The sequence below is a fragment of the Coregonus clupeaformis genome, chromosome 40 (genome assembly GCF_020615455.1).
Source record: "Coregonus clupeaformis isolate EN_2021a chromosome 40, ASM2061545v1, whole genome shotgun sequence".
Classification (NCBI taxonomy): domain Eukaryota; kingdom Metazoa; phylum Chordata; class Actinopteri; order Salmoniformes; family Salmonidae; genus Coregonus; species Coregonus clupeaformis.
The window spans coordinates 6,129,689-6,139,133 of NC_059231.1; positions in this window are offsets into that span (position 1 = coordinate 6,129,689).

The following is a 9,445-nucleotide window of genomic DNA, read 5'->3' on the forward strand; positions in this document are numbered from 1 at the left end:
GGTTTCTGTACAGCACTTCGAGATATTAGCTGATGTAAGAAGGGCTATATAAAATAAAATTGATTGAAATTGATTGATTGATTCTCCAAGTCCTTAAGGTTTCGAGGCTGACGTTTGGCAACTCGAACCTTCAGCTCCCTCCACAGATTTTCTATGGGATTAAGGTCTGGAGACTGGCTAGGCCACTCCAGGACCTTAATGTGCTTCTTCTTGAGCCACTCCTTTGTTGCCTTGGCCGTATGTTTTGGGTCATTGTCATGCTGGAATACCCATACGACCCATTTTCAATGCCCTGGCTGAGGGAAGGAGGTTCTCACCATCCCTGTCCACCTGTATCCCAGGGCCTTTGAGAGATTGGGAATCATCCTTGAAAAAGAGCACACAGTGCCACCCACAGAACAGAAGCAGATGAACTGCCAAAAGCATTTCCAAAGAACTCACCTCGATTGTATTGTATACAGTTATTTAAATATATACTCTACCGGTCAAAAGTTTTAGAACACCTACTAGTTCTTGAAATATTCCGTATTGACTGACCTTCATGTCTTAAAGTAATGATGGACTGTCGTTTCTCTTTGCTTATTTGAGCTGTTCTTGCCATAATATGGACTTGGTCTTTTACCAAATAGGGCTATCTTCTGTATACCCCCCCTACCTTGTCACAACACAACTGATTGGCTCAAACGCATTAAGAAGGAAAGAAATTCCACAAATGTACTTTTAACAAGGCATACCTGTTAATTGAAATGTATTCCAGGTGACTACCTCATGAAGCTGGTTGAGAGAATGCCAAGAGTGTGCAAAGCTGTCATCAAGGCAAAGGGTGGCTGTTTGAAGATTCTCAAAAATTAAATATATTTTGATTTGTTTAACACTTTTTTGGTTACTACATGATTCCATATGTGTTGTTTTATAGTTTTGATGTCTTCACTATTATTCTACAATGTAAAAAAAAAAGTTTAAAAAAAGAAAAACCCATTAATGAGTAGGTGTGTCCAAACTTTTGACCAGTAGTGTATATATATGAAACAATCTTGCATATCTTAATTTGTTTCCACAATTAACAAATAATAATGTTGGCAGTTCATGCGAAGGATTGTTACCTATAAACAGGATTGGCATTACAACATTTTTATTTTTGGCAGGCAATCAATATTTTGGTAAACAATTATTGTGATTCATCATATATTGTCCCTAACATCATTACCCCATAGCAACAGATGTGGGACACACACACACACACACACACACACACACACACACACACACACACACACACACACACACACACACACACACACACACACACACACACACACACACACACACACACACACACACACACAGAGAGAGAGACACACTCCCCACCCTGCCCCCACAAACAACCACAAACTCAGATGTTCAACAGTTGTTCCATCCTCGAGCCTAACCCAAGAGAAGACTTCATGTGCGAATGCATATACAGTAGTAGCTGTTTGAGAAGGCATGCAAAATTGAGCAGTTCTAGCTGATGGTGCTCAGATACACCCCCCTACCCTGAAACACACACACACTGGTCCTTTTGATTATTTTGTGCCACCAGGGCCACAATGGCAGGAAGCTTGGCCCCAGTGATGTACTGGGCCGTATGCATTACCCTCTGTAGCACCTTGCGGTCAGATGCCGAGCAGTTGCCATACCAAGTGGTGATGCAACCAGTCAGGATGCTCTCGATGGTGCAGCTGTATAACTTTTTTAGGATCTGAGGATCCATGCCAAATCTTTTCAGTTTCCTGAGGGGGAATAGGAGTTCAAGTGCCTGGACAGTGCAATTACAATGTCATCCCCTGGACTGTTCTCTATCGTGTCCACTTCATGAAAAACAAACATAACCCGAGGTGACCAAGATGTGGGGAACACCCTAAACCATGGGAATGCTGATATGAGATCAGATGATGTTCCTGACACTGTTCACACTGTAACACAGACTATATGTGACTTACAATTCTGGCAGCTTGGAACAGTGTCACTTCAAGGTGTTCTGGTGTTGTTGCATGTTTGAGTGGTTGAGTGGTGTGAATTGATGATCTTAGTTGATCTTGTATATTAGAGCTGTTGAGTTATATCTAGAACCTGAAAGGGTTATTTGGCTGTCCCCATAGGAGAACCCTTTGAAGAATCCTTTTTGGTTCCAGGTATAACTATTTTTGGATCCATGTAGAACACTTTCCACAGAGGGTTCTACATGGAACCCAAAAGGGTTCTACCTGAAACCAAACAGGGTTATCCTATGGGGACAGCCGAAGAACCGTTTTGGAACCCTTTTTTAAAAGAATGTAGTCATCAAAGAGAAATCACTGAACAGACCGTTTATTCATTTTTTTATCTCAAAAGTTCCTAGGGCTTTATCTTCTTAGGGCTCAACTGTTACCCTTAAATGTATCAGACCAACTGTAAGGGGCAAAGGCAGGTTGTTTGCACACACACACACACAGATTTCTACCATAAAGTGACTAATGGTGGGGACAAGGCAATAGGAGCAGACCTGTGTCTACAGGGAAGGTGAATTTTGTGAATTTTTATTAGGATCCCATTAGCTAACGCCGTAATGTTAGCTAATCTTCATGGGGTCCAACACCAATTAATAAGACATTACAAACAATTACAAATTAAGACTTTACAAACATTTAACAAGGAGACAATACAGACAATTAAAATACCTGACAGGTAACACATTTAACATTCAGTTGATGCTTTCTATTTCCTGTCCAGTCATATGGTCTATCGCATTAGATGTTCTTAAAAAAAATTCTTGAAGGTGAATTTACTTTTTGCCTGAGAAATATGGATCGGTAAAGAGTTCCATTCTGCTATGGCTCTGTATAAAACTGTAGATTTAAGGCGATTTGTCCTTGGCTTGGGTTGTCTTAGATGCCCTGAATTTACCTGTCTGGTTTGGTGGTTATGCGTGTTACTAGTATGTACTAACTGGTCTGAGAAATACTGTGTTTAAAAATATATATATAACATTTCTAAAGAAAATCTGAAGATTGGATAGCATTTTGATAATATTCATATGGATAGAGCAATGAAGAGCTAATCTGGCAGCCCTGTTTTGAGCGATGTTGAGCTTTTTCTCAAATATATTTATTTGCTGCAGAGGACCATATAACTGGACAGTACTCTAGGTGTGATAGGACCAGGGATTGAATCACCTGATTCAGAGTGCTAGATGTTACACACTCTGAACATTTTCTTGTAACAGCAATTCCCTTACCCATCTTAATAACAACATTATCTATGTGTTCTGACCGTGATAAAGCTGCGTCCAACATGACGCTGGTGGCAGCGGTAGGAGCGTGTGATAGTGAATAATCAGATGTGGGACGGGGTCCTGTGCTGTGCTGATTGATATCAGGATTGCCTTTATAAATAAGTAATGCATTAGATGATGTTTCTGGCTTTTACAAGACTCATTACAGCGGCTAATGGGCATGAAATGGACAACCCTCTCTCCCTCTTTTCTCTCACAGTGTGCAGCGGTTCCTGGAACACCTCAGGCTCACTCAAACCTCCCCTCCCCTCCCCATGCTGAATTGCATTAGTGCATGTGAGGCTTCCTGGAACCAAATCATCTATTCCACGCATATTGTTTTCCAGTAAACTGCCATTCCCCTTGATTCCTATGTACTGTACTTATGAGTAGATATAACAGCAGGACACTACATCCTTCAATATCTTCAAAAGAGATTTTGATCATAAAGACATATTGGAAAATGAATACCAAACATAAACAATGATCCCTCAAGCTGAAAAAATTCTTCTGAAACTGGAAACCCATGTTCGGAACAAAATAATTTCAAGACAGAGACTAAAGGAGTCTTTGAAACCTAAAATAATATTTCCCCTGCTCAACGAATGGAGAAGTACGCTATTGATTTAGCTTTTGTAAATTGCTGGAGGCAATCATGTCAAAGGTCGCTCGATTGGTCTCCACTCAAACTGATTGATTGCTCAACCGATGAAGCAGTGGTGATGGGATCTCAATTTGATTAACGATTTCAAGGTCTCTTTTACAGATGTGTGTGTGGGACATATTTAAGAGACTATGTTAAAGGACCAGTACAGTCAAAACATTATTTTATTGTGTTTTATATATACTGAACAAAATTATAAACACAACAATTAACGATTTTACTGAGTTACAGTTCATATAAGGAAATCTGTCAATTGAAATAGATGAATTAGGCCCTAATCTATGGATTTCACATGACTGGGAATACAGGTATGCATCTGTTGGTCACAGATACCTTAAAAAAAGGTAAGGGCATGGATCAGAAAACCAGTCAGTATCTGGTGTGACCACCATTTGCCTCATGGGACGCAGTCATGGGTGGGCCTGGGACCCGACCCTGGAGAGGGGCTGACGTCTGGGCCTGGACCGGCAATCCTCCCGCGATGCACCAAGCCCTGTCTGGACCCTGGTGTGGGAGGCCCCGACCCTGGAGAGGGGTTGACGTCTAGTTCTGAAGTGGAGCCGCTGACCGGAGCTGAACTGGACCCCGGTGGAGCGGACTGCTCTGGCTCTGGACTGGAGCAGCTGACCGGGGCTGGACTAGGCACCGGTGGAGCGGACTGCTCTGGCACTGGAGTGGAGCAGCTAACCGGAGCTGGACTAGGCACTGGTGGAGTGGACTTCTCTGGCACCAGCCGCACCGGGCTGGGGACACGCACCACTGGTCTGGTGCGAGGAACAGGCATGGGCCGCACCGGACTGGAAACACGCACCACTGGTTTGGTGCGAGGAGCAGGCACGGGCCGCACCAGACTGGAGCCTCCTGCTGCTTAGCCAACCACCCCGTGTCCCCCCCCAAAAACATGTTCTTGGGGTTGCCTCTCGGGCTTCCTTAGCGGTCGGCACCGTTGGCGTCGCCGTTGATCCTCTCCTACCTGGGCTTCTACCTTCGCCCAGGGTCCTTTACCGGCTAATATCTCCTCCCAAGACCACATCTTCCCCACCTGTGTCCAGGGTGTTTGCTCCTCCTGGCCACGCTGCTTGGTCCGTTGGTGGTGGGATCTTCTGTCACGTTCATTGAGTACAGGATTGGACCAAGGTGCAGCGTGGTATGCGTACATGTTCATTTATTATATAAACACCAACAAAACAACAACAGCAACGTGACGTTCTAAAGGCTAAACATCAAACAATTCCAAACACACAGAAACAAGATCCCACAACTAAAGGTAGGCAAAATGGCTGCCTAAGTATGATCCCCAATCAGAGACAACGATCGACAGCTGCCTCTGATTGGGAACCACACCCGGCCAACATAGATCTACAAAACATAGAATGTACACCCTGACCAAACCAACAAGAAACAACAGGCATTAAAGGTCAGGGCGTGACAGTATGGAACATTTCTGGGATCTTTTATTTAAGCTCATGAAACATGGGACCAACACTTTACATGTTGCGTTTATATTTTTGTTCAGTATATATTTCCACACTATGAGGTTGGAATAATACTGTGAAATTGTGAAAATGATGATAATAACCGTTTATTTATTTTTTAATCTACGCCACATGGCAAAATGTGTAGAATTGAAGGAAGTTAACTTTAAAACTTACATTTTTCTCTCCTTGGTCAAGAAGGGGGCCACTAAAAAAATGTGCCCACTTAGGGCCCCCAAAAGGCTGCCTGTATGCATTCTACATTGGTGTGCACAATCTCTCTCTACTGCATGAAATAATTATACAGATCATTAGCAGCAGTATTCAGATTAGTCAAAAGCTTTCCATCCACTGGTGTTTTGACCTTTATGTAGGCTACAAACACACAGGCTTAATACAGTGGGGGAAAAAAGTATTTAGTCAGCCACCAATTGTGCAAGTTCTCCCACTTAAAAAGATGAGAGAGGCCTGTCATTTTCATAGGTACACGTCAACTATGACAGACAAATTGAGGAAAAAAAATCCAGAAAATCACATTGTAGAATTTATTTGCAAATTATGGCGGAAAATAAGTATTTGGTCACCTACAAACAAGCAAGGTTTCTGGCTCTCAGACCTGTAACTTCTTCTTTAAGAGGCTCCTCTGTCCTCCACTCGTTACCTGTATTAATGGCACCTGTTTGAACTTGTTATCAGTATAAAAGACACCTGTCCACAACCTCAAACAGTCACACTCCAAACTCCACTATGGCCAAGACCAAAGAGCTGTCAAAGGACACCAGAAACAAAATTGTAGACCTGCACCAGGCTGGGAAGACTGAATCTGCAATAGGTAAGCAGCTTGGTTTGAAGAAATCAACTGTGGGAGCAATTATTAGGAAATGGAAGACATACAAGACCACTGATAATCTCCCTCGATCTGGGGCTCCACGCAATATCTCACCCCGTGGGGTCAAAATGATCACAAGAACGGTGAGCAAAAATCCCAGAACCACACGGGGGGACCCTAGTGAATGACCTGCAGAGAGCTGGGACCAAAGCAACAAAGCCTACCATCAGTAACACACTACGCCGCCAGGGACTCAAATCCTGCAGTGCCAGACATGTCCCCCTGCTTAAGCCAGTACATGTCCAGGCCCGTCTGAAGTTTGCTAGAGTGCATTTGGATGATCCAGAAGAGGATTGGGAGAATGTCATATGGTCAGATGAAACCAAAATAGAACTTTTTGGTAAAAACTCAACTCGTCGTGTTTGGAGGACAAAGAATGCTGAGTTGCATCCAAAGAACACCATACCTACTGTGAAGCATGGGGGTGGAAACATCATGCATTGGGGCTGTTTTTCTGCAAAGGGACCAGGACGACTGATCCGTGTAAAGGAAAGAATGAATGGGGCCATGTATCGTGAGATTTTGAGTGAAAACCTCATTCCATCAGCAAGGGCATTGAAGATGAAACGTGGCTGGGTCTTTCAGCATGACAATGATCCCAAACACACCGCCCGGGCAACGAAGGAGTGGCTTTGTAAGAAGCATTTCAAGGTCCTGGAGTGGCCTAGCCAGTCTCCAGATCTCAACCCCATAGAAAATCTTTGGAGGGAGTTGAAAGTCTGTGTTGCCCAGCGACAGCCCCAAAACATCACTGCTCTAGAGGAGATCTGCATGGAGGAATGGGCCAAAATACCAGCAACAGTGTGTGAAAACCTTGTGAAGACTTACAGAAAACGTTTGACCTGTGTCATTGCCAACAAAGGGTATATAACAAAGTATTGAGAAACTTTTGTTATTGACCAAATACTTATTTTCCACCATAATTTGCAAATAAATTCATAAAAAATCCTACAATGTGATTTTCTGGATTTTTTTTCTCATTTTGTCTGTCATAGTTGACATGTACCTATGATGAAAATTACAGGCCTCTCTCAAGTGGGAGAACTTGCACAATTGGTGGCTGACTAAATACTTTTTTTCCCCACTGTAAATACTGAAAATCCATAATCAAATTAGGGAGATCTCCAAAGGTTACCAATGAGTAGCCTTTGATAATACTAATCTCCATTCGACACCCTGGATTTCTCGGCCAGTGACGTCTGAAGAAATAGCAATGACATTGCCACCACTGACCCCCAGCCAGGCTTTACATTTGTCACCGTGGCAGCCAGAGCTCCTTTCTCCTAGCATTAAAAGACATCTTACTCCCTCTGCCCTGCTAGCATGTGTTCCCTGTTGCCTAGTGACCTCGCTCAGTGGAATTAAAAGGGGATTACAAAAGGGATGTGGTTTTAAGGTGAACTTGTGTCCATATTTATGCTGGTAGACCAGAGGGAGGCTGTGGTGTAGTAGTGCTCTGGTCTAGAGACTGCTGGGGCAAGTCCAGATCTTAAACCTTTATGTGAGGAACACAAAGTCCATTCTAATACCAGCATGCTTCCGGGGAATGGGTAACCTGCTTCTTTTGACTGTTCCCTTTTTAAGGGCCAGGAGATTCCCAAATTTCTACCAGTGCCAGTTGCCATGGAGACCTGTGTAGGGCAAAGTACAGAGGAACTTTCTCTCTTGAAGTTGATCAAAGCCTCTTGCTCGTTTTGTGTAGATAGACAACGTAATTCTACTGAACATGCCCTACTGAGGTTTGATGAACCTTACAGCATCAATGTGAAATGTATGCACAGTTACAATGATTGATCTATCTCAAAATTACTTGACATTAGGGACAGATCGAAATGTACTGTGGGGGGGCTGGTCCAATTTAAGGTGTCATAAAAAAAGAAATTGCACCCCCCTCCCCAACTTGTAAAATATTTTCACATGACCTTCCCCTTGTACTGTAAAATAAATTGAACACACTCCCCCCTCATAGAATTTACTCAAAATAATGTTTAAGACCACAAATAACAATAACTGTAGCGACCCTGTGTTTATAAATGTGGATATCAACTTTGTCACTTCAGCATGCTTTTGTGGCACAGCAGGGCTACAGGCCAGAAGGTTGAGGGTTCGCCGACCACCACAGACAAGCTCACTCTCCCTGCCTTTTTCATTACTTCACGATCAGATTTTTGTAATTATATAAAATATATGAAACAAATTTTCCACCAACAGCTTTCTGTGCCAATGCACCACACAACCAATAAACAAAACATACCGACTTCAGGCACTTCAATATCATGGTTTGCATTTTCAATACCAAAATAAATAGACTATGTCAATCTGGACAAACAGAACATACATCCCTCCCTATCTTAGGCTTACCCAGTATCAAAGGCTTGGCTTGACAATCTCTGAATGTCATTAAACATTTTGGTGTTTTGCAACAGAGGTCTCTTTCCATTCATCAAATTTCCACTTCACGGTTTGGATTTATTGACTGATTCATTTTATTTGTCAGTAGAAAAAAAGACATACACTACCAGTCAAAGGTTTGGACACACCTACTCATTTAAGGGTTTTTCTTAATTTTCTACATTGTAGAATAATAGTGAAGACATCAAAACTATGAAATAACACATATGGAACCATGTAGTAACCAAAAAAGTGTTAAACAAATCAAAATATATTTTATATTTGAGATTCTTCAAATAGCCACCCTTTTCCTTGATGACAGCTTTGCACACTCTTGGCATTCTCTCAACCTGACTGGTTCTGTATACACAAATAATTTTAAAAGTGACCGGGATTGCACAATAAAGTCGGGGACTTATTTCCATTGTGGTCCTTACATTTTCTGCAGCATACAGTGAGGGAAAAACGTATTTGATCCCCTGCTGATTTTGTACGTTTGCCCACTGACCAAGAAATGATCAGTCTATACTTTTAATGGTAGGTTTATTTGAACAGTGAGAGACAGAATAACAACAAAAAAATCCAGAAAAAAGCATGTCAAAAATGTTATAAATTGATTTGCATTTTAATGAGGGAAATAAGTATTTGACCCCCTCTCAATCAGAAAGATTTCTGGCTCCCAGGTGTCTTTTATACAGGTAACGAGCTGAGATTAGGAGCACACTCTTAAAGGG